The sequence below is a fragment of the Ceratotherium simum genome, unplaced genomic scaffold (assembly GCF_057802395.1).
Source record: "Ceratotherium simum simum isolate JZ-2026a unplaced genomic scaffold, ASM5780239v1 HiC_scaffold_44, whole genome shotgun sequence".
In the NCBI taxonomy this organism is placed as follows: domain Eukaryota; kingdom Metazoa; phylum Chordata; class Mammalia; order Perissodactyla; family Rhinocerotidae; genus Ceratotherium; species Ceratotherium simum.
In genome coordinates, this window is record NW_028261260.1 from 2,120,206 (window position 1) to 2,147,534 (window position 27,329).

Here is a 27,329-nt window from a genome sequence, read left to right on the forward strand (position 1 = left end):
TGAGTACAAGTTGGATGTACTTATTCTTGTTCCTCCATAGGCAAGGTAATTTTTTTCTCTGACTTCTTTCAGGAATATTTCTTTGTCTTGATTTTCTGTAGTTGGAAAATGATATGCCTAGGTGTAGTTTTGGGGGGTTGGGATTTATTATGCTTGGTGCTTTTTGAGCTTCCTGGATCTTTGGTTTGGTGTGTAACATTAATTTGGGGAAATTGTCACTTATTATTGTTTCAAATATTCCTTCTGTTTCTTTCTCTCTTTTTTCTCTTCCTGGTATTCCCATTACTCATATGCTAGACGTTTTGTAGTTGTCTCACTGTCCTTGGATATTCTGTTCTTTTTTTGTCTTGGTTCTCTTTGCTTTTCTGTTTTGGAGTTTCTCTTGAGATATCCTCAGGCTCAGAGATTCTTTCCTGAACCTTGCCCAGGCTATTAGTAAGTCCATCAAATGCATTCTTCTTTTCTGTTACAGGGTTTTTATCTCTAGCATTTATTTTTTGTTCTTTCATAGGATTTCCCCCTCTCTATTTTTAGATATTGCCCACCTCTTCTTGCATGCTGTCTACTTTATCCATTAGACTCCATAGCATATTAATCATAGTCACTTTAAATTCCCAGTCTGATAATTCTAACATTCTTTCCACGTCTGGTTCTGATGCTTGCTCTATATATTCAAATTTTGTTTTTTCTTTTTGGTTTGCCTTGTAATTTTTTCTTCATAGCATGACATGATGTATCAGGTAAAATGAACTGCTATAAATAGGCCTCTTGTAATGTGGTAGACTGTGGGGAAAGGAAGCATTCTCTAGTCCTGTGATTTGGTGTCAGTCTTTTAGTAAGCCTATGCCTCTGGACTGTGAACTTCACAAGTGTTTGTGAGTTTTTTCTCCCCCCTTAGGTGGGAGAGGGTGGCTAGAGTTGGGCTGGAGTTGGGTATTTTCCTTTTCTCACATGGAAGGCTAGAGCTGACTGAAGTTGGGTGTGTTCCTTCCTTAGCTCAGTTAGGCTCTGATAATACTCCAGCAGGTTAGGCTCTGGTTAACTAGTTTCCCCCAAGGGCAGACCTTGTTAAGATGAACATAATGCTCTGTTATATTTTAAATGGTTTCTTTTCCCTTCCCCTGCTGGAAGCATGAGGGATTTTTTCTCTGATATTTACTATGAAAACCTGGTTGAGGTCCTGGACATAAAATAAATCTCACAAAATTTGGGGGCTCCTCTATGACTGGGTCCCCCTGGAGTAGTTTTTTTATTATTATTATTTTACTACAAAGCTTTGGCATTAGTAATTTTACGAAAAAATAAAATGCACTAAAAATAAATGCTGTCTGGCATGATTGGTAAATGATGGCCAAAAATAGGTTCTTTTTTCCTTCAAGGCAATCAGTCAGAAAGCAGTTCTTTTCTTCTTCAAAACCATTCTAGCTCACTAGCATTCACGCTAAGCTGTGGCTCTGATGATCATGTAGCAGAGCGTGAGAGCACTGAGGAGGCCAAAACTGGCAATAATAAACCACTCTTTTGTTAATGCAATGTTGATCTCCCTCATTCTGAGAGTGAGCTCTGCATCCTGAGGAAGAGGCGAGATCCCCAAGTTAGAGAAGTTCGAAGTTCTTCGAAGTGGCTCAAGGCCAAGGGAGTTGTCGCTGGTGAGGTCACCTACGGCTGATTTTCGGTTAACTGCTTGGGTTCTGGTGAGCCTTTCCATGTCAAATGCTACGTTATCAGTACATGGCAAATTTGGCACAATTCCTAGGGCCTTCAAAATATTAAGTTTGCACGTAGGACAGGTACAATGTTCACTAAGCCAGGGATCCACCAGGATTTGTGGAAAACACGCTTGCAGGGGAGAATCCTGACATCATTCTGCTTACAGCTCTCTATGCAGACTGCACAATGATCCAAGTCTGGGTCTGTTTCCTTATCGCCCTTTTTTACTGTTCTGGTTGTCAATTTGCTGATGGCTCTCTTTGCTGCATCTCCAAGAGGACGCTGGTTCCTGTCATGTGCATTTGTGTACCTGATCTTCTGGATGAAGTAGAATATGAGCCATGCTGAAGAAATAATCATCAAAACAATAAAGGATATTGGTAACAAGACTAAAGAGCCTTGGCTGAAGTTCTTTGGCGGCATTGGCGTTCCAACAGCTATTGTCATTTGTACCGAGATGTTTCTCTCCAGATAACTCAAAATATCCTTACCCCTCAACTCTGTAATCACGACAGCAATAATATCTCCAGTGCCTGGATGAGTCATGGTGACTGGCTCCTCTTTGGATTTATTATTGTAGATGACTACAGCAACTGCATTGTGGAAAGCAGTCCGTGACATTGTCTCTTTAAATGTGCAATTTCCCCTTGGCAGCAAAGCAATCCACTGTTTGACATTAGGAGGGACAGAGAACCGTGTTTGAGGATCACATCCCAGATGATCAGCACCTCCGTGGATGGGCAGCGGCGCCAGGACCTGGCCGCGGACCTCCGCCCTGGGCCAGTCGAGCCAGTAGCGCCAGCGGTTGATGCGGAACGAGAGCGGGGCGCCGCGGCCGGGCTCCTGCACCGTCCGGTCGGTGAGCGCCGTGCAGCACTCCTGGCTCGTGCCGTCCGCGCGCCCGCCGCAGGCTGCAGGTCAGCAGCGAGAGCGCGGGAGCCCGGCCGGGCCGCCTGCGCCGCGCTCCCCGTCCCTCCGGCCGCAGCCGCCGCTCGCGGCCCGGGCTGTAGGGCCAGCGCTGAGGGGCGGGCGGGCGTCCCCCCGGAGTTTTTAACTCTCGGAGCGGTCCACGCTGAGCCTCCGCGGTTGCTCAGCTACAGTTCAGGTTTTCCTACCCCAGCACTGGTTCCTCCAGCAGTTTCCGCTCGAGTCCACTCTGGTAAGCCGTGACCCCTGTATGCGCCTCTGTGTCTCCAGTCTTCAGGGCAGTGGTTTGCCCTGTGTTCTCACCTCTCTTAAGGATCCTAGGAGAGTTGATTTTTCAGTCCGTTGAGGTTTTTACTTGTTAGTATGGAGTAGCAACTTCCACTCTCCTTATATGCAGAATAGAAACCAGAAGTCTTGTTCTGTTTTTTTTTTTTGTAAATTACCTTATGTGACACAAAAAGCATAAAATATTTACTACCTAGTCTTTTACAGAAATCGATTGCCTACATCTGCAGAGAATACCTATTCCTGTATTTATATGCTGTGAGCTAAAGATTAAAAATTTATATTTTCAAACCAGAATAATTCCCTATAATCCAGATTCATACCACTAACTCTCTTCTCAACATTTTTACCTGGATAATAAACAATAGTCCCTAGGACTTAAAAAATAAAACAGTTCCTTTAATTTAGTCCAGAGAGATTAGCTATTTACAGACCCTGGAGGTATGAGCAGAAAGGTATGGAAGTTGCACTGTACTTAGTGATACAGGAGTCCTACCAAGCCAGTGTGGAGAGACCACACTGAACATCCCAAGGATTTTATTGACATGCCAGAAAGGCCACATATATGTGAAAAGCTACACTTTTCTAAGAGTAAGTGTTCCTCTAGACCCACTCTAATAAAATTCAAAAAAGCCTAGTGAATACTGTGGGAGATCAAGATTTGGCCACCCTGAAATCTATCTCTTTACCTTGGTTGTTTTCTCTGAGGACATTTGACCTCCCCCACTAACTGCCTAAAGAATTTGACATGGTAGCTCCTTCCTGGAATAGATCTATCATGATGGCTGTAAAGATAACGTAGGGTAAATGTTACAATAGGAAAGACACCAACAAGCCCCTCTTATCAGAAGTTCTGTCTCTCTGGCCACATTCTCTGGATGACCCTGCGAAGAGTTGCCAGACAATCATTTACATTTATAAGGGAAATCTCCATTTGTAAAGGTATCTCCCTCCCTGTTTGGAGAAGAGAGGGGGATGAGCTCATTTTTAGTGACTTATCAATGTGGAAGGTGAGGCCTTGGGCTGCATAATAAACCTTACTCTTGTTTACTGTGCTTTAGTGGTAATCTCCTGTAACTGACTCCCCCCACCCCCAAAATCCTCCTTTGTCATTGGCTGAAAATGATATTTAAGACGAGAATTTCTGCTATTGTGTTGAGAAACGCAGTGTTCCTGCTTTCTCCCATGTATACATGTTATTAAACTTGGTATTATTTTCTCCTGCTAACCTGTCTTGTTGATTATTTGGCCAGCCAGAAGAACCTTAAGGGAAAGGGCAGAGAGAGATTCTCTCTCTTCCCCTGACAATACCAAAAAGATAAGCTCAAAAATTAATTGCCTGCCAGAACAAAGCTCGATGCTTTCAGGAGGAAGATAGCAAAATTTACACCTCAACAATGCAACATCCAGGATGATGTGTACAATAAAAAATTACTAAATGCATGAAGAATCAAGTAAATGTGACCCATTATGAAGAAAAAACATAGAAAATAAAGAAATGAAAGATCCAGCTATGTTCACAAAGAATGCACTTCAAAAATCAAGGTACATATGGGTTGAAAGTAACAGGACTAAAAAGATATACCATGCCAATAGTGACATAAGAAATTTGGAGGGGCTTTATTAATACCAGACAGAATAGACTTCAAGAGAAGGACTGATGCCAGAAATAAAAAGAAGCTTTTATAATGCCAAATGTTTGTAATGATAAAGAGTTTAATTGATCAAAAAGAACTATTTGTTTATAAATATAATGCCAGAGCTACAAAATATGCAACTAAAACTTGACATGGATAAAGGGAGGAATAGCCAAAGCTACACTCAGAATTGCAAATTACAACACCTTTCTCTTAACAATTCATAGAAAATTTGAACAACATAGTAAAGGTGTATAAAATCTGAATAGGACTATCAACCAAATTGCTTTCTTAACATTTGTAGATAACTGCAACCAACAACTGAAGAATACATAGTCTTTGTAAATGCACATGGAGCACTAATCCACCATATGGTGGATTATATAATGCTTTAATAATTTTCAGAAATAAAAATCTTACAGAACGTATTCTGTAGCCAAATTAGAAATAAATTGGAAGTCAATATGAGAGATAAGAAATTAACATTTTTTGGAAAATAACTTGTAAATAGCACACAGATCAAATAAGGAAAAAAAGAGAAAACAAAATTTTGTAATCTCACTGATAGGGAAATATAAGACATCAAATTTATAAGATGCAGCTGATACAGCGCTTAAAGAGAGATTCATACCATGAAATTTTATATTGGAAAATAAATGAATGGTCTGAAATTCTACTTTTAAATGCTATTTTTAAAAGGGCAAAATAGAATTTGCTGGGAAGATGGTGGCATAGGAGGACTCTGAGTTCACTTCCTCCCACAGACACAACAAATTTACAACTACTCTTGGAACAATTACTCCTGAGAGAGAACTGAAAACTGGATAAAAAGAATCCCCACAACAAGGGACAGTGCTGCCTGAAGTGGAAGAGGGGGAAATACCTGTCTGTGAGAAAAAAGCCATGTTCCAGCCATGGTGCTTAATGGCTGGGAGCAAACCTAAAGTACGAAGTGTTCCCTGGAGGAGTGGGGAATCTGAGTGGGAGAGCATTACCACAATAAGCAGCTTTTGGAGTCAGCACAACAGAGACCAGTGTCATAATATCTGGCTTTGCTCGCTATTAACAGCAACAGGGAATACCCAGAAAAGCTATCGAACATAAGGGAAAGGAAAGACTGCTCTTAAAGGGCCCACACACAAATTCACCCATTTCAGATAGCAACCTAAAATCACCAGAAAGAAAGGTGCACAGTCCTTTGGCAAAAAGAGACTCACTTGATAGGCTCTGGGTGCATCTTGACAAGAGGTGAGACCTCCCTAGACTGGGACCACCTCCCCAGGGAGTGAGACACTAGCAGCAGCCATTATTGTGACCTAGTACAGGTGTGCTGACACAGACACTGGCAGATGCCATTGGAGTTCTTCCCCTGGCCTGTTAGCACAGGATTCTTCCCCAACCACTAGAGCACCAATTTAATCCAGCTCCAACAGGGCAGGTAGCCCACCCTAGGGACTGGCCCCAAACAACAGCAAGCCCTTGGGCAACTTGTGGTCCCCCACAGGCAGGCTGTGTGGGACCTCTGCAGGGGGGGAGTGAGTCCACCTCTGAGGGGCAGGGTGTGTTCAAGGGGCAGGGCATGCTCAAGGGGCTGGCCTGTGTTAATGGAGTGTGTGGGGCATCTGCAGCAGGGTGAGTGGGTCTGCTTCAGCGGGTCGGAGCATGTGCGTGGGGCAGGACTGTATTGATGGGGGTGTGGTCCTGTGGGCAGCGGGACTTGTCAGCTGCTACAAACTCATGCTTCTCAAAAAGCCACATAGGGGATTGGCTCCACCTTCCAATGCCTGAAACAGTTGTGTGCTGCTATGCCTGGGGCTGGCCCCACATATCTGCACTACTGAGAGAGCTGACAATAGCCTTGCAGGCTGGAGGCCTATAGCAATTTTAAGCCCCTGAGCCTAGCAACCAGCCATGCTGGGGGACTATTGCCTCAGAAAAACTGCAAAAGGAATGTGTTATTAGACATTGCAGCCAACTGTGTTGAGGCTCTCCATGCCTGATAAAGTGACTGAAGGGTCTATAGCAGCCACATGCAGCTGAGCATTACAACCAGCCAGCCAGGGGGACAGCCTCCCTGGGAATGTTCAGCAAGAACAACCCTGCCACAACAGAAGGACACTTGTAGCCCACACAGGGGACACTCCTGGAACATTTGGAGCTGGTGATGAGAGGGAAGCACACTGCTGGGCCTCATAAGGCATCTCTTACATAAAGCCGGCTCTCCAAGATTGGGAGATATAGCTGACCCACCTAATACATAGATATAAGCACAGAAAAAGAGGCAAAATGAGGAGACAAAGGAATATGTTCCAAATAAGGGAACAGAACAAATCCTCAGAAAAAGAACTAAATGAAATAGAGATAAACAATCTACCTGATAAAGAATACAAACTAATAGTCATATGGATGCTCACTGATCTTGGGAGAAGGTTGGAAGAATTCAGTGAGAAATTCAACAAAGAATTGGAAAATATAAAAAAGAATCCATGAGAAATGAAGAATATAATACTGGAAATGAAAAATTCACTAGAGGGAATCAATAGCAGAGTAGATAAGACAGAAGAACAGATCAGTGAGCTGCATGAAAGACTAGAGGAAATTCCCCAAGCTGAAAAGATAAAAGAATTAGAAAGAGTGAAGAGAGTGTAAGGGACCTCTGGGACAACATCAAGTGCACTAACATCCGTGTTATAGGTGTGCTAGAAGGAGAAGAGAGAGACAAAGGGGCAGAGAATCTATGCAAAGAAATAATAGCTGAAAACTTTCACAACCTAAGGACGGAAACAGACATCTAGATAAAGGAAGCATAGAGAGCACCAAATAAGATAAACCCAAAGAGGTCCACACCAAGACACATGATAATTGGGCCGGCCCCGTGGCTTAGCGGTTAAGTGCACGCGCTCCACTACTGGCAGCCCAGGTTCAGATCCCAGACGTGCACTGACGCACTGCTTCTCCGGCCATGCTGAGGCCGCGTCCCATGTACAGCAACTAGAAGGATGTGCAACTGCGACATACAACTATCTCCTGGGGCTTTGGGGGGGAAAAAAGGAGGAGGATTGGCAATAGATTTTAGCTCAGAGGTGGTCTTCCTCAGCAAAAAGAGGAGGATTAGCATGGATGTTACCTCAGGGCTGATCTTCCTCACACACACACAGAAAAAGACATATTATAATTAAAATGTCCAGAATTAAAGATAAAGAGAGAATCCTAAAAGCTGCAAGAGAAAGGCAACAAGTTACATACAAAGGAAACCCCATAAGGCTATCAGCTGACTTCTCAGCAGAAACCTTACAGGCTAGAAAGGAGTGGCACAATATATTTAAAGTGTTGAAAGGAAAAAACTTACAGCCAAGAATACTCTACCCAGCAAGGTTATCATTCAGAATGGAAGGAGAGATAAAGAGTTTTCCAGACAAGCAAAAACTGAAGGATTTTACAGCAATAAACCAGTCTTACAAGAAATGCTAAAGGGACTTATTTAAGTGGAAAAGAAAAGACCACAAATAGGAATAAGAAAATTACCAAAAAAAAAAAAAAGCAATAAAATCACTGATAAAGGCAAATATACAGTAAAGGTGGCAGAGCAACCACCTGTGAAGCTAATATGAAGGTCAAAAGACAAAAATATTAAAATTATCTATTTCCATGATAAGAGGGTAATGGATACACATGCACAAAAAAGATGTTAAATATGATATCAAAAACATAAAATGTGGGAGGAGAGGAGGAAAAGAGTAGAGCTTTTAGCAAGAGGTCAAACTTAAGACACCATCAACTTAATATAGGTTGTGATATATGTAGGTTATCATATATGAACCTCATGGTAATCACAAACCAGAAACCTATAATAAATACACAAAAAATTAAGAGAAAGGAAACCAAACATAACACTAAAGAAAGCCATCAAACCAAAAGGGAAGAGAGCAAGAAAAGAAGAAATGAACAGAGAAGAACTACTAAAACACCTAGAAAAAAATAACAAAAAGTAACACTTATCAATAGCTACTTTAAATGTCAATGGACTAAATGCTCCAATAAAAATACATAGGGTGGCTGATTGGATTAAAAAAACAAGACCCATATATATGCTGCATACAAGAGACATACTTCAGACCTAAAGACACTCACAAACTGAAAGTGAAGGGATGGAAAAAGATACTCCATTTAAATGACAATGAAAAGAAAGCTGGAGTAGCAATACTTACATCAGAGAAAATAGACTTTAAAATAAAAACCGTAACAAGAGACAAAGAAGGTCATTACATAATGATCAAGGGAACAATCCAACAAGAGGATATAACACTTGTAAATATCTATGCACCTAATGTAGGTGCACCTAAATATATAAAGCAATTATTAACAGACATAAAAGGAGAAATAGACAGTAACACAATAATAGTAGGAGACTTGAACACTTCACTTACGCCAATAGATAGATCACCCAAACAGAAGACCAATAAGGAAACATTGGCCTTAAATGACACATTAGACCAGATGGTCTTAGTAGGTGTACACAGAATGTTCCATCCAAAAACCACAGAATACACGTTCTTTTTGAATGCACATACAACATTCTCCAGGATAGATCACATATTAGGCCACAAAACAAGTCTCAATAAATTTAAGAAGACTGAAATAATACCAAGTATCTTTTCTGACCATGATGGTATGAAACTAGAAATCAACTACAGGAGGAAAATTAGAAAAGCCACAAATATGTGGAGATTAAACAAAATGCTACTGAACAACAATTGGGTCAGTGAAGAAACCAAAGGAGAAATGAAAAATACCTGGAGACAAATGAAAATGAAAACATGACAAGCCAAAATTTATGGGACACAGCAAAAGCAATTCTAAGAAGGAAGTTTGTAGGAAAACAGACCTACATCAACAAACAAGAAAAATTTCAAATAAACAATCTAACAATGCACCTAAAGGAACTGGAAAAAGAAGAACAAACAAAGCCCAAAATGAGTAGAAGGAAGGAAATAATAAAAATCAGAGCAGAAATAAATGAAATAGAGACTAAAAAAAAAAAAAAAAAAATAATGAAAATAAAAGCTGGTTCTTTGAAAAGATAAACAAAATTGACAAACCTTTAGCTAAACTCACCAAGAAAAAAAGAGAGAAGCCTCAAACAAAATAAGAAATGAAAGAGGGTAAATTAAAACAGACACCTCAGAAATACAAAAGATTATAAGAGAATACTATGAAAATCTATATGCCAACAAATTGGATAATCTGGAAGAAATGGATAAATTCTTAGAATCATACAACCTTCCAATACTAAATCAAGAAGAAACAGAGAATTTGAATAGACCAATCTCCAGTAAGGAAATCGAAACCATAATCAAAAACCTCACAAAAAAATAAAAGCCCAGGACCAGACGGCTTCCCTGGTAGATTTCACCAGAATTCTACCAGATGGTCGAAGAATACTTAATACCTATCCTTCTCAAACTCTTCCAAAAAATTGAAGAGGAGGGGAAGCTTCCTAACTCACTCAATGAGGCCAACATTACCCTGATACCAAAAACAGACAAGGACAACACAAAAAAAGAAAATTACAAGCCAACATCACTGATGAACATCGATACAAAAATCCTCAACAAAATACTAACAAATTGAATACAGCAATACATTAAAAAGATCATACACCATGATCAAGTGGGATTTATTCTTGTGGTGCAGGAATGGTTCAACATCCACAAGTTAATCAACGTGATACACCATATTAACAAAATGAAGAGAAATCACATGATCATCTCAACAGATGCAGAGAAACCATTTGACAAGATTCAGCATCCATTTATGATACAAACTCTGAATAAAATGAGTATAGAAGGAAAGTACCTCAAAATAATAAAGGCCATATATGACAAACCCACAGCTAATATTATACTCAATGGTGAAAAACTGAAAGCAGGAACAGGACAAGAACGCCCACTTTTGCCACTCTTATTTAGCATAATATTGGGAGTCCTAGCCAGAGCAATCAGGCAAGAAAAAGAAATAAAAGGGATCAAAATTGGAAAGGAAGAAGTGAAACTGTCACTATTTGCAGGTGACATGATTTTATATATAGAAAACCCTAAGGAATACACGAAAAAACTTTTAGAAATAATAAATGAATACAGTAAAGTTGCAGGATACAAAATCAACACACAAAAATCAGTTGCATTTCTATACATTAACAATGAAGTGGCAGAAAGAGAAATTAAGAATACAATCCCATTTACAATTGCAACAAAAAGGAATAAAATACCTAGGAATAAACTTAACCAAAGTGTTGAAAGACCTCTGTGCTAAAACTATAAAACGTTGTTGAAAGAAATTGAAGAAGACACAAAGAAATGGAAAGATACTCCATGCTCTTGGATTGGAAGAATTAACATAATTAAGATGTCCATTCTTTCTAAATCAATATACATATTCAATACAATCCCTATCAAAGTTCCAGTGACATATTTCATGGAAATAGAACAAAGAATCCTAAAATTTATATGGAACAACGAAAGACCCCGAAAAGCCAAAGGAATCTTGAGAAAAAAGAACAAAGCTAGAGGTATCACACTCCCTGATTTCAAAATATACTACAAAGCTGTACTAATCAAAACAGCATGGTAGTGGCACAAAAACAGACACGCAGATCAATGGAACAGAATTGAGAGCCCAGAAATAAACCCACACATCTATGGACAGCTAATTTTTGACAAGGGAGCCAAGAACACACAACGGAGAAAGGAAAGTCTCTTTGATAAATGGTGTCGGGAAAACTGAACAGCCACATGCAAAAGAATGAAAGGAGACCATTATCTTACACCATACACAAAAATTAACTCAAAATGGATTAAAGACTTGAATGTAAGACCTGAAACCATGAAACTTCTAGAAGAAAACATAGGCAGTATACTCTTTGACATCAGTCTTAGCAACATATTTTCAAGTACATGTCTGTCCAGGCAAGAGACACAATAGAAAAACTAAACAAATGGGACTACATCAAACTAAAAAGCTTCTGCACAGAAAAGGAAACCATCAACAAAATGAAAAGACAAAAAGACAACCTAACAATTGGGAGAAGATATTTGCAATCCATATATCTCATAAGGGGTTAATCGCCAAAATATATAAAGAACTCATACATCTCAACAACAAAAAAAAACTAACAACCAAATTAAAAAATGGGCAGAGGGTCTGAACCGACTTTTCTCCAAAGACGATATACAGATGGCCAACAGGCACATGAAAAGATGTTCAACATCACTAATCATTAGGGAAATGCAAATCAAATCTACAATGAGACATCACCCCCTCATGCCCATCAGAATGGCTATAATAAACAAGACAAGAAATAACACGTGTTGGAGATGATGTGGAGAGAAGAGAACTCTCATACACTACTGGTGGGAATGCAAACTGGTGCAGCCACTATGGAAAACAGTATGGAAATTCCTCAAAAAATTAAGGCTAGAACTACCATACGATCCAGCTATTCTACTGCTGGGTATTTATCCAAAGATCATGAAAACACGAATGTGTAAAGATATATGCACCTCTATGTTCATTGTGGCATTATTCACAATAGCCTAGACTTGGAAACAACCTAAGTGCCCTAAGGGACAAATGGATAATGATGATGCATTATATGTACACAATGAAATACTACTCGGCCATAAAAAAAAGATGAAATCTTGCCATTTGTGACAACATGGATAGACCTTGGGGATATTATGCTAAGTGAAATATGCCAGAGGGAGAAAGTCAAATACTATACGATCTCACTCATAAATGGAAGATAAAAACAACAACAACAAACACATAGATACAGAGATTAGATTGGTGGTTACCAGTGGGGAAAGGGGGAGGGAGGAAGGCAAAAAGGGTGACTAGGCACATGTGTGAGGTGATGGATTGTAATTAGTCTTTGGGTGGTGAACATGATGTACTCTACACAGAAATCGAAATATAATGATGTACCCCTGAAATTTATATAATGTTCTAAACCAATGTCACCTCAATAAAAAATTAAATAAATAAATAAAATAAAAGTATGAGAGTGTAAAGACATATATAGATGGATTTTTGTATTATAAGCTATATTGAAAAATTGGCAACAATCTAAATATCCATAAAGGAATGGCTGAATAAACTACAATGTAACCATACAATTGAATATTAGGCAGCCAATTAAAAAAAGGCAGATCTACATATTGATTGTTAGTGTAAAAAGGAAATTGCACATCAATAGATACAGAATGATTACATTCTTGAAGATACAGATGTAGCTACTTCTCTATACAGATTTCTTGCTTATATTTAAGAAAAGGTCCTAAAGAAACTTAATTAAAGTCACTTTAAGGAAGATGAAATTTGATGGGTGGGTGATAAGGAACATTCATTTGACAAGTTCAGATAATTTTTTTAGAGTAGCGGAATTACAAATGACTCTTCTTTTGTTGTTTTCTAGCATTTTTCTGAAATAGAGAGAGAATAATTGCTGGAGCCAGGTCCTGGAGGAGCCTGGAGAGGAAGGAATCAAGGGCAAAAATGGAAGGATCCACTTCGACACGACAGACACCTGATTCTCTGGAAGTGCAGGAAAAGGGCAAGAATTGATGGGATATAGACCAGTTGGAGTGCAGGCTGTAGGGGTGCTAGAGCTGGATGGTGAGACAGCTTGCCTGATGTCCCCGGTTTCTCAATAAGGATGAGATGGGACCCAGGCTTGAGGACAGTGGTCAAGGTTTAGAATAGTCAATTAGGGAAAGAGGCAGGATGCTCACCAAGGACGAGGGAGGAAGAGTGGCCTCATGAAGTTTCTGTTATTGAGGCCTAGAAGTAGCAGCCTAACTGCAACGCAGGCTGGGAATGTGGTCTTGCTTGCTGGCCAGAAAGAGGAGAGTGGATTTTGGTGGACTGCCATCAGTCTCTGTGACACTGACTATCTTAGATTTTCTCTGTAACCTAGATTGCTTTTCCCATCCTCTCACACATCTATATTCTATTTGACACTCATCCATACTCAATTTTAACAAGTTTCTTTATTTATGAAGACATCATAGAATTATTGAAGCTGAATAGAACCTTAGAAATATTATCATCCAATTTTCTCATTTTGTGGATGGGAAAATGGTGAATCAGAGAGATAAATGATTTTCTAGGGTAGCACAGCTTATAAATGGTGGAGTTGGACTGACCCAAGCCAGTGCAGTTTCCCTGATGCCACTCATCTCTTCTATAACCATGATTAAAAGGAAAGGGGCACTATGTCTGTGATCATTACAGATAGTTGTTGCAAGATTAAAGACAAGACTTGTGCTTTGGAAATTAAACATTGTATCTATTAAACAAAAATTACTCCTGTTGAAGGGGATGGCATGATATAAATATATATTGCAATTAATTTTATATGAAATGCATAAAATAAGTGAGCACAGATAAGTAATTTGAATTCATATATATTTGCAATACCAGGAGCGTCTCCGACTCCTAAAATTTGCACCACATTCAAGAACTGCAAAACTCTATCCAAGGCTATGCCATGCCTCGGGAAGGATTACAGTGCCCTCTGCAGCTTCAGCAGAAGTAAACACAGTTTGGGAGGGGTGGGAAATAATGAAAAACTCAACATGGAAGTGCTTGTAATTAACACACCTCAGAAATTCACTTTACCTTCTTGAATTGAATGAAGATATTTATGTAAAGATCATATTTTAAACAAAGTACACTACAGCATGTATAGCAGGTACCTATTTACGTAATAATATATGCAATATAGAAAAAGATACATATATGTGCATATCTACAGATTAACTTGAGGATAACACTCTAGGAAATGGCACAGTTGCCTTTGGAGAGACAAACTGGCACTCAGGGGATCAGATGTGGGAAGATCTATTTTTCATTGTGCTTCTTCTTATACTACTTAAATTTTTTATCACTTGCATGTATTAATCTTTCAGATAAGAAAAAGGTTAATAAAAATTTTAATTACCATTTAGAACAACGGTATGCATACAAATTTTAAGCCTCCCTCTCCAGATGTTCCATAATTTAAGTTCTTTAATCTGTTAAAAACAAGAGGCCCAAAATGGAATCGCTTATGCTAAGCACCATGTCACCAAACCAAGACTTAACTTACTAACGGTTTCAGCCCTTCCAGAAATGGAATCTTAAACCAATCAGGGATCACCTAATCAGCAGTAGTTTGGTAATCTGTCTGATAGACCCTTGCCATCCTCTAAAAGAAAGTAACTTTTCAATAACTAATTTGCTATTTTGTCTAGTATAACTTCCTTGTCCCCACTCCCTTCTGCCTGTAGAAGTCTTTCATCGTGTACAGCTCCTTGGGGCTCCTATCTGTCTGCTACGTTAGATGCTGCTGAACTCAAATCTATTCTTGCTCAAATAAACTCTTAAAATTTTTAATTATGCCTCAGTTTATCTTTCGACAGTTCTGGTGTTAGATGAGGGAACTGAGGGAGACCCCTGAAGGCCCCCAAGAGCAACGAGCAAACAGGCGGGTACCTGTTCAGTCCCTTGAGTTCACTGCTTTCTTGCTCCTCTGGAGGTGGTTGTTAAGTCCCTCTGGGATCCTAGTTCCACGGCTTTTGCATAATGAGTTTTCAAACTTTATTTGAGCATTTGTTTTTCCAGACTGGGTCTGAAAACTACCTGGATTCATATTGGGTCTGACTTAAAAACTGGACTGGGTCTGGGGTTGGACCGGGTCTGACCTAAGCTGGACTGGGTCCAGTGTGAGGCCTTGGGTGAATAAAATTTTGTTTTAAGGCTGAGCAAGTAGGTTAACCTCACCAAAGATAATCTCAAATTACAGTCGCCACAGTGGAGCACTTTTAACCTAGCTAAGCTTATCCATTTAGGAGGTGCCCTAGAGAAAAAGGGGTCTCAGCCAAGCACTCACCATAAAGAGAAGAGGGAAAATTATTTTTGCCCCTCTACAGCGTCTGGTGACCAGGATGAGACCTGCTGGGATACCCTACTCACTCCAGAGCCTGCAGACAGGATCCAGGAAAACTGGTGGAAGCTGGCAAGGGGTGAGAATTCTTATCAAAGTCAGCTCTCCCAGATCTCTATATGTGGTGCCTGGTCAAGAGAGGAATGTAAAATTTCACATTGTTCCTTCTCTTCCAAATTCAGATTGACAGGAAAAAACATCTGTAAGAATTAGATCTTTGAATTTTGACTCATGAATTTGTTTTCAGGTACCCATTGGTTGTTGATCTTTTCCCTCCTAGGGATGTCTATTGTCTTCTTGTTTGTCTCCTTTTGTGTTCTAAGAACTTGGTTTGGCAACTATCAGGTTGGGGGCCCCAAAAATAAGGCAAGACAGAAATGTTGGTTACACCTCATTTGTGACTAGATATGGCTGGGCAGAAATATGAGTTGTACTCCATTTGGGGCTGGGGTCCTACCCACTGTTGCCAGCTCCCAGGGGAATTATTTAAGTATTTCTTTCTTTTCGTTCTCTTTGAGAGTGGCTCTGGATCTTGGGAGGGTAGTATCTTTTGTAACCTCTTTGGGGATGCCTCTTGTGTCCATGGAGTTGTTCAATACTGCCAGGAATATTTACTGTTTGACCTGGCTGAAATCTGACAAGATATTCAAAAGGATTTTTAAAGTAGCTCTATGGTCAAAAGTTGGCTAAGTCAGAAGCTTATATTCAGAGCCTGATAGAAAAAAAATTTTTAGGCCTACTCCCCTAAGCAAGAACAAAGCTATATACCCAGAGGGAAAGAAAAACATTCTGAAAATTTTGTGGAAGGATTTGCTAAAACATTCCAAAGACACACAGCTCTAACTCTAGAACAATAGGAATCTTTTGATTTCCATCTTAGTTGAAGATCTTCTCCCTGATATAAAGAAGCAAACTGAGGATAATGTGGTTGGTGGGTGGGGCAGCTCCTTGATATTATTCTGGTTGCAATTTAATTCTTTGAGAAATTAAAAACAATTATACTTGTCTTACAAATTGAGTCTTTACAAGAATGGGAGTGTGGGTCTAGACACAACTCAAAGCCCATCCATCCTTTTAACAATCCCAAAACCTCTCTATTCATCTCGAAAGGCTTGCAGCTATTGTAAAGGATCTGGACTTAGAAAACAAAAGTCTTTCCAGGTGGAGCTTGCATCCTTCCCTGTGCCTTTTGAGGTGTAAGTGCCCTACCTAGTCTTCTCCAGGAACCAGGATCATTCTTAGCAGAAGGAGAAGAAAAGAAAAGGTTATTTTGAAAACTAGGCTTATGAAAAATCTTAAAAATCTCTTCCACAGATATTGGTAAAAAGCTTTAGCCATCTGAGCAGTTAACTTATTCCATCTGCCAGAAACACAACTCGAATGCAACTCTTCTTTTAAAAAATAGTGAATCTTGGGCCAGCCCTGTGGCTTAGCGGTTAAGTGCTCGCTCTCTGCTGCTGGGGCCCGGGTTCTCATCCCGGGCGCGCACCGACGCACCACTTCTCCAGCCATGCTGAGGCTGCGTCCCACATACAGCAACTAGAAGGCTGTGCAACTATGACATACAACTATCTACTGGGGCTTTGGGGGAAAAAAAAAAGGAGGAGGATTGGCAATAGATGTTAGCACAGAGCCAGTCTTCCTCAGCAAAAAGTGGAGGATTAGCATGGATGTTAGCTCAGGACTGATCTTCCTCACAAAAAAATAAATAAATAAAATAAAAAATAGTGAATCTTGCATTACGATACCTGTGTCATGCCTAAAATTTTAAAATAAAAGCTATAAGATCTCTGTTTGCATCTGTTTGTGTGTTTATGTGCATCTATGTATGTTATGTTTTAAATGTGTAATTTTTTCCTACCTCCAGATGGTATTGCCAAAATTAATTTGTAAAGACCTCTATTTAATTGGCTTAAAGACAAACAGGAGTTTATATAAATCAGGTATACTCTCAAAAATATAGAAACTAACCCAAATTTTTTTCAAGTTCATGTGATATAGAATAATCTCCAGTAAATAAAAGTTAAAGTTTTTTGCTTTAATTAAAACAGGCATGTCTTGTGAGTTATCAGCATTAAATATAAAACTTTTATTCTGCCTAGGTTTACTAAAAGTCCAATAAGATCATGTTACCTCTGTTACAGAACTTGTTAGCAAGAAAGATATCTTAAGATGATGATTAGCTGTTTAATATCTTGTGAAATTTTCATGACTAATCTAAACATAATTGTTAAGAACAAGTGAATTAAATAGATGTAAGTAAGATAAAAGTTTATAAGTGAAATTTTCAACAATAATTATGCTTTATGGTATATCTATTTAAAAATAGTTTCCAAAATCTTTTTGGTAACTTGAACCCTTAAAGTTATACTGAAATAAGTTAAACAGTGGGTATTAATTGAATGTCTAAATCATTTACAAATAAAATAAAATACTGAAACATTAATTACTGAACATAGGATTATCCACTTTTGGCTTCCCTTTACAGAGGAACTACAGATATTTGGGTCTATTAGCAATCTTGTTTTGTGCCATATTCAAAAAATTATTATGAGGAAGAATAGACTCCTAGAAATTATAAAATGTATTTGTATATTTGCCAATCCACAGCATGCTAGTGTAACAGGCCACAATTGCTCACTTCTTAGTTATCACTAGGAATAAAAGACTCTAAGGGTTAACAATACTAACCAATATATGTAATTAAAACTATTTAGAAATAATAGTGAAAGAAAACAATGTGTATGAAAAGTAAGTAAGGAAAGTAAAATGACTGATGGTTCCAGAATGAGAAAGAGGAAAAAGCATAGGACAAAATCTGAATGGATATCAAAAGTTGTAGGTTTGTGGAATAGGAATCTTGGGAAAGGAACTTTATGTGTTTGGAATGGATTTATTTAGGTTTTTAAACAATGAATTTTAATATCAAAACTACACTGGTGCAAAATGAGAATTTGATTTCTCTCTGTTAAAAGGACAAAAGTTTCTTAGACTATGGTCTGCTCTTGATAAGATATTGTGAAAGTTTCTTTTTTGTTTTTTGGGTTTATTTTACCTTTTGGGTAAATCTACCTGGAAAGCTGGAAAGCAAAGATTTTGTGTCATACCAAAATGATTTACTTTGCTTCACATTGTCTTTATTAGGTCTTTGATTACTTAAGAAAACCCAGTCCTCTCAATATTATGAAAGTTAAGTTTTGTTTACAACTATGTAACCTTCTGTATTAGCCTTTAAAATTTTCTATTGTCACTTTGGTTAAATGGGTAATGGGGTGTTATTTCATAATGGTCTGTGATCTTTTTTAGTCAAATCTTCAAATTTCTGGATGTTTTGACAACATCAAAATCTAAGTGGAATCTTTTTCAACTCAAAGTAACTTTGAGATTTCCCAGATGGCCCCTGGAAAATCTCAAAAGATCTGCCTTTCAGCTTGTAAAAGAGAGATGTTAAACTAATCAGGTTTATTTGGTATGTTAAATTACATGGGAAGCATTGTAAAATAAGTGATGATAAACCCTCTTAGATTATATTTGTATGGTGCGTGTTATTAATGTGTTCTAGAAATCATATGAAATTACTAAAAATCTGATATGTCCTTGTATAATGTTATCAGTTGTAATTCCACTTATTGTCTTAAAATGTTGTATGTCACAGAAATAACCAAATTTCCTTGTCAATTCCATTATCATGAAATCTCACCAGATCTTTAACCATGGGGATTTTTAAATCTTTTGTCATTTACAGACAGTTATTATTTTACTCTGATGCTTTTGCAAAAGGAAGATTCATGGAAAGGACCCTACCTACCCTTGGCCCATGACAGTGCTGCCAAATTACAAGGTGTCAAAACTTGAGTGCATATTTCACAACTGAAGAAGGCTCCACCTGACATCTGGTGAAGATCTGTGCAAATGCTGGAGACTCCAAAATCAAATTGACCAGGAAGAGAAGTAGCCACCATCAAGGTAGACAGCTTCCTCCCAAGATGTCCTATCAAGAACATTTCTTTCCATTCCTCCTTCCCTCTCTGACCATCCTTTTCCTAATTCTTGCACCATGAATGTCTTTATTATTTTTGTTGTTGTTCACTTTTTGTCTTGCTCTGGCCTGGAAGAATAATGCCATTGTTCACATCTCTCAGGCTATTGCAAAGGAGGGTAATCCAACCTCCAAATGACTGTTGGATTTGCCACAGCAATGATGATCCTGCCCATCACAAATTTCTCCCTGATTCCCAATGCCTCCATTTCTCTGGACAATCTCACCCCTTCCCTATCATACCAGACTCCCTAAACCTGGGGGTCCATTTTCCTGCCTTCAGTTAACAACTCCAAATCCAGGGAACCTTGCATCTAGACTCTGTACAAAGAAAGGGACACAAGACAAAGGTAACCAGAATAAAACCGCCCATGTGGTCTACAGACCCTTAAATTTTACTGGCCTCCGTGGCTGTCAACTTTCTAGTCCTGAGCCACAGACACAAATGGGAATTGCCAGAAGGCATTCATGATTTAAAGTTCCCTTCCTTCAGCGGATCCCTACTCCCCTGGCTAGGAGTAAGTGCAAATGAGGCTATGATCAGAAACCTCTCCTAAACTCTTGAAGATATTGCAATGCGATCTACATCGGATGCTGATTGATTCAAATGGATTTTTGCTCAAATAAACTCTTAAAATTTTTAATATGCCTCAGTTTTTCTTTTAACAAACGTCTTTGCCTTCTCTGACCACTCAATTTATATTAAAACATAGCTTCCTTAACTCTCTCTGTATTATCTTATTAGATACAGCCTAGTATCTTCACAATTTAGTCATGAAAAAGTTGTCTATACTAGCTCACAGCTGATTAACCAAAACAAAACAAACAAAACAAAATCAAACTCATAGAAGCAGACAACAATTGGTGGTTATCAGAGGGGAAGGGGGTGGGAAGAGTGCAAAATGGATAAAGGGGGTCAATTATGTGGTGATGAATGGAAACTACACTTTTGGTGGTGAGCACACTGTAGTATGTACAGATGTGAGTGTACACCTGAAATCTATACAATGTTATAAACCAATGTTACCTCAATAAAAAAAAATAAGAGTGGTGAGAGTGGGCATCCTTGTCTTGTTCCTTTTCTTAGACAGGTATCTTTCAGTTTTTCACCATTGAGTATGATGTTAGCTGTGGGTTTGTCATATATGGTCTTTATTATGTTGAGGTACTTTCCTTCTATACCCATTTTATTCAGAGTTTTAATCATAAATGGATGCTGAATCTTGTCAAATGCTTTCTCTGCACCTGTTGAGATGATCAAAGATTTTTATCCTTTAATTTGTTAATGTGGTGTATCACATTGACTGATCTGCAGATGTTGAACCATCCCTGCATCCCTGGAATAAATCCCACTTGATCAAGTTGCATGATCCTTTTAATTTATTGCATTCAGTTTGCTAATATTTTGGTAAGAATTTTTGCATTTATGTTCATCAGAGATATTGGCCTGTAATTTTCTTTCTTTCTTCCTTCCTTCCTTCCTTCCTTCCTTCCTTTCTTTCTTTTTGCTGAGGAAGATTCACCTAGAGCCTACATCTGTGCCAATCTTCCTCTATTTTGCACGTGGGTCACTGCCACAGCATGGCTGAGTAGTGGTGTAGGTCCACACCCAGGATCTGAACCCACAAACCCTAGGCCACCAAAGTGGAGAATGTGAACTTAACCACTACACCACCAGGCCAGCCACAATGTAATTCTCTTTTTTTGTGTTGTCCCTGTCTGGTTTTGGCATCAGGACAATGTTGGCCTCATAGAATGAGTTAGGAAGCTTCCCCTCCTCTTCAACTTTTGGAAGAGTTTGAGAAGGATGGGCATTAAATCTTCTATGAATGTTTGGTAGAATTCACCAGTGAAGCCATCTGGTCCTGGACTTTTACTTTTGGTGAACTTTTTTATTACTGTTTCAATCTCCTTACTAGTTTTCTGTCTACTCAGATTTTCTATTTTTTCATGGTTCAATCACAGAAGGTTGTATGATTCTAAGAATTTATCCGTTTCTTCTAGATTTTCTAATTTGTTGGTGTACAGCTGTTTGTAGTAGTCTCCTATGATCCTTTCTATTTCTGTGGTATCTATTATTACTTCTCTTTTATTTCTATTTTCACATTTTTGAGTCTTCTCTCTTTTTTTCTTAGTGAGTCTAGCTAAAGGTTTGTCAGTTTTCTTTATATTTTCAAAGAACCAGCCCTTATTTTCATTGCTCTTTTTTTTTTTTTTTTTAGTCTCTATTTCATTTATTTCCCTGTGATTGTTATTATTTCTTTCCTTCTACTGATTTTGGACTTCCTTTGTTCTTTTTCTACTTCCTTTAGGTGTAGGGTTAGATTGATCATTTGAGATTTTCGTGTGTCTTGAGGTGGGACTACATTGTTATGAACTTCCCTCTCAGTACTGCTTTTGCTGCATCCCATAGATTTGGTATGTCTTATTTTCATTTTCATTTGTCTCTCTGTATTTATTTCTCCTTTAATTTCTTCATTGACCTAATAGTTGTTCAGTAGGATGTTGTTTGATCTCCGTGTATTTGTGATTTTTCCAGTCTTCTTCTTGTAGTTGATTTCTAGTTTCATACTATTGTGGTTGGAAAAGCTTATGGCTTGGTATTATTTCAATCTTTTTAAATTTATTGAGACTTGTTTTGTGTCCCAACATATGCTTTATCCTTGAGAATGTTCCATGTACACTTGAGAAGAATGTGTATTCTGCTGCTTTTGGGTGAAATGTTCTGTATATATTTCTTAAGTTCTTCTGGTTGAATGTGTCATTTAAGGCCACTGTTTCCAGACTCTCTGTCTGGATGACCCATTCATTGATGTTAGTGGGGTATTCAAATCCCCTACTGTTATTATATTGCTTTCAATCTCTCCCTTTCATTCTGCTAATAGTTGCTTTATATATTTTGGTGCTCCTAATTTGAGCACAAAAGTATTGATAAATGTTATATCTTCTTAAAGGATTGTCTCCTTTATCATTATATAATATCCATCTTTCTCTCTTGTTACCTTTTCTAGCTTGAAGTCTATTTTGTCTGATAGAAGTATGGCTACAACTGCTTTCTTTTGGTTGCCATTTGCTTGGAATATCATCTTCCGTCTCTTCATTTTGAGCCTATGTTTGTCGGTAGAGCTGAGATGGGTCTCCTGGAGGCATCATATTGTTGGGCCTTATTTTTTAATCCATCCAGCCTCTCTTTGTCTTTTGATTGTGAGTTCAATCCATTTACATTTAGGGTGATTATTGTTACATGATGACTTACTATTGCCATTTTATCTTTTCTGTTCTGGCTATTCTATATTTCCATTGTTTCTTTTAGCTTGTGTTTCTGTCTACCATTTTAGTTTGGGTGTTTTCTGTGATGTATTTCTCAGTTTCCTCTTTTTTTTATGTTTCGTGTCTCTGCTCTAGATTTTTGTTTTGCGTTTACCATGAGGTTGTATACAGTGTCTCATAGATAAAATAATCTTTATTTCTGCTGATAGCATCTTATCTTCATTTGCCTACATAGGTTCCACCCTTTTTCTCTTCCCCTTTTATGTTTTTGTTGTCTCAAATTATCCCTTTCTATATTGTGAGTTCATTACCATATTGAAGTAGCTTTAGTTATTTTTAATGGTTTTTTTCTCCTTTAACTTTTATGCTACAGTTAAGTGTTTAACCCCCTATTCTGTAATAGCTTTGCAATTTTCTGGTTCTGTCTATTTATCACCTTACTCAAAGTTTTATATACCTTTGCCTTTTCAATTCTGGTAGAAGATCTTTCAACATTTCTTGTAAGGCAGGTCTAGTGGTGGTGAATTCCTTCAGTTTTCATTTGTCTGGGAAAGCCTTTATTTTTCTTCCTATCTGAAGGATAATTTTGCTGGATAGAGTATTCATTGGCTGGAAGTTTTTATCTTTCAAGATTTTGAATATATCATTCCTTCTCTCCTGGCCTGTAGAGGTTTTGCTGAGAAATATGCTGATAGCCTATTGGGGGTTCCTTTGTAGGTTACTGTCTTTTCCCTGGGTGCCTTTAAAATTCTTCTTTTGTCCCTGTCTTCTGACAGTGTTAACATAATATGTCTTGGAGAAGGTCTTTTTGTGTTGAGATAATTAAGTGTTCTATTAGCTTCACATACCTGTATATCCAGTTCCTTCCCCAGGTTTGGGAAGTTTTCAGCTATTATTTCTATAAATAGGCTCTCTGCTCTCTTCTCCCTCTCTTCTCCTTCTGGGATACCTATTATTGTTATGTTGATTTTTCTAATGGAATTGGATATTTCTCATAGAATTTCTTCATTTTCTTAAAATCTTAGTTCTCTCTCCTCTTCTACCTGCATCATTTCTAAGTTTCCATCTTTGAGTTTGCTAAGTTTCTCTTCCATATGGTCTGCTCTATTTCCAATTTTTCCTACTGTCTTATTCATCTAATTTTTTGAGTTCTTCTGCTCCAGAATTTCTGTTTGGTTATTTTTTAGAATTTCAATCTCTTTGATGAAGTACTCCTTCTGTTTATTAATTTTATTGCTGAGCTCATTGAACTGTCTTTCTGAGCTTTCCTGTAGCTCATTGAGTTTCTTTATGATAGCTATTTAGAATTCTCTATTGGCTAGATTGCAATTTTCCGTAACTTCACGTTTGGTTTCTGAAGAATTGTCATTTTCTTTTTGTAATAACATGTTCCCATAATTTTTCATGGTGCTTGATGAGTTGTTCCACTGCTGGTGCATCTGTAGTAGCAAATACCTTTCTTATTTAGGTAAAGCTTTGTTTACTTTGATTCTGAGCTGCTTCTGGTTGTATTTGAGAGCCAGTGCTTTCCACTCTCCACTGCCTCTGTCAGTGGTGTTCTTGATGCCCTCATTGTGCTGCTTGTGACTCTGAGGTTGCTGGTGCCTTGCAGCTGCTGGTGTCACTGTAGTCTCAGTCCTCACCACTGAGGTCCCCAGGCTGGTGAGTCCCTCTGCTGCTTCCAGTGTCACCTGGGTCATGGGTTCCCCTACTGCAGTGGGAGGAGAGAGAGGGTGGGGCAGGAGCTGGGGTCATGGGCACCTCTGCCACATCCAAGGTTGTTTGGTCCAGAGGTGCTACTGCCACAAGTGAGGGGGCCAGGGTTGCAGGCACTGCTCTAGCTGGGGGGATTGGGGTCACAGGCTCTACTGCCATTGCTACCTGGCTCTTTGCAGCCTCAGGTGCTGCTGTGACTAGGGGGGCTGGAGTTGCTTGTGCTGCCTCTGCTGCTCTTCCTGGGTTTTCTGGGGGTGCTATCACCACCACTGCTGGGGGTTCTGAGCTTGCAGGCATCATCCCCACTTCCGAGCAGGCTCGGGTCACAGGTGCCACTACCATGCATATGTCTATTTTCTAAGTCAGTCCTCCCCTCCAAAGGAAACTGTGTTCCGTGTATCTTTCCCACATGACATCAATAAGTATTTATTGAATTATTGAATAAGCAATTCTTTAAATTGAATTTTTACCATACTCCAAGAATCTTTCGGGGCCGGCCCTGTGGCATAGCGGTTAAGTGCACGCACTCCACTGCTGGCGGCCCGGGTTCAGATCCCTGGCGTGCACCGATGCACCACTTGTCAGGCCATGCTGTGGCGGCGTCCCATATAAGGTAGAGGAAGATGCGCACAGATGTTAGCCCAGGGCCAGTCTTCCTCAGCAAAAAGAGGAAGGTTGGCATGGATGTTAGCTCAGAGCTGATCCTCCTCACAAAAAAAAAAAAAAAATCTTTCTAGGTGCAGGGAATAAGGAGTAAACAAAAACTATGTCTCTAACTTCACTGAGATGACACTCTAGTGGGAGGAGATAGATAATATACACACAAATTAATACACAGATATTATGTCTGAAAGTCATAATATTTTAAAAGAAGAAGAGTAAAGAAACAGAGGTAGCAGGCAAGAGCGTTGCTATTTTATACAGAGTTCTGAGAAGGTGACATCTGAGTAGATACCAGAATTGAATGGAAGAAGAAAAACATGGATAGCTTGGGTAAGGGCCTAACAAGCAAAGAACAGCCAGTGCAAGGACTTTAATTAAGAGGGAGTCTGTGAGACCAGCCCTGATGGCCTAGTCATTAAATTTCAGCGCACTCTTCTTCAGGAGCCCAGGTTCAGTTCCCAGGCATGGAACAACACCACTCGTCTGTCAGTGGCTGAGGCTCACATAAATAAAGAGGAAGATTGACTATAGATGTTAGCTTGGGGCGAATCTTCCTCAGCAAAAAAAAAAAAAAATAGAGACAGACAAAGAGCATGTCTAGTATTCAAGAAACTGCCCAGAGGCCAGTGTGGCTCAAATGGAGAGAGCAAAAGGTAAAGTAGGGGTAAGGCCAGAGGGTAACAAGAGGCAGGGTCCTGTAAAGCTGGGGAGACAGTGAGACTGCGGGTTTATTCCGAGAAGAATCGGGATGAGTGGCCATGGGGGTCTTGAGAGAGGATTAACGTGACCTAACTTACATTGTTAAAGGATCGCTCAAATTGCTGTGTTGAGAATAGACTGGTAGTAGGTGTGGGCAAAGGTAGAAACATAGAGATGAGTTCAGTGAGAGATGATGCTGTTTTGGATCAGATGAACAGCAGAATTTGTGATAACTGGTCATATTCTAGAATATTCTCAAGGTAGCTCCAACAGAATTCTCAGGCACATTGAATGTCACCTTTGAGAGAAAGAAGTCAAGCACCAGGACTCCATCGTTTGTGGCCTGGGTAACCGGAAGAGTGGACTTGCCATCAACTGAGATGTGGAAAACTGTGGATTGAGCAGGTTTTGACGGGAAGATCATGAATTTGGTATCAGATATTTTAAGTTTGCAGTATCTATTAGATATCCAAAATGGGAGAAACTAAGATATGTGTTTGCTGATGAGAATGGCTTAATTAAGCAGGGGAAATGACAATGCAAGACAGAGAAGAGGACGCAGGAAGGGGTAGGATCCGGTGCACAGGTGGGGAGATTGTCAGAGTGGAAGACGGTTGTTCATCTCATTACAAACTGGAAGACGAAGGAAACGGGCACAGACAAGGAGGTGGGTAAACACGTTGACAGGAGTCAGTGCCAAGTTTCTTCAGCTGCTTCTACTTTCATAGTGAAATAGAAAGGAAAATCTTGTTTGAAGGAATTAGTGAATCCCTTTTTACTCCCTTTCTTAAAATCTTGCATAGGCTTCTCTTCACTATTAGAATAACATCCAAACATTTCATCATAGCCCAGAAGGCCCCACAGAACCTGGCCCCACCTACCTCTCTCCATTGCCCAAAATGCTCTAGCTGCAGCAGCCTTCCTTCTGTGCCTCAGACACGTGGCAAACATATGAGCCTTGGGTTCTTTGACTTACTTGTCCCTCTGTCTGGTAAGCCCACTCTCCTAACTCCCAAGTCTGGCTAATTCTTATCATATAGGTCTCACCTCAAAGGGCCCCTCTCTCAGCCTTTCTTGAACACCCCATCTAAAGTGGCGCCTCCTCTCGTAAGTTATTTTACTTACATGTTTATTCTATATTGTCTGCCTCTTCCCACAAGAATGTGTTTCATAAGAAACTAGCACCCCCACCCCCACCTTATCACTCTCTCCTCTGATCTGGCTTTACTCCCCTTCTCACCACCACCTAATAGCAGTAGAGATAGAGATAGAGATAGGAATAGAGAGAGAGATTTGTGCACTATCCATCCCCTCATAGCTCTATGAGAGCAGCTGCTTTTCTATTCCAGTCACTGCGTGCCTCCTGAGCCTAAAACCACATCTGGCACATGGTAGGTGC

At 39.2% G+C, this 27,329-nt stretch overlaps 1 pseudogene; it reads right to left on the reverse strand.

Moving 5' to 3' along the window:
* Window positions 1-1,305: 1,305 nt before the first annotated feature.
* On the reverse strand, window positions 1,306-26,821 carry LOC101405509 (E3 ubiquitin-protein ligase RNF130 pseudogene; annotated as a pseudogene).
* Window positions 26,822-27,329: the final 508 nt, after the last annotated feature.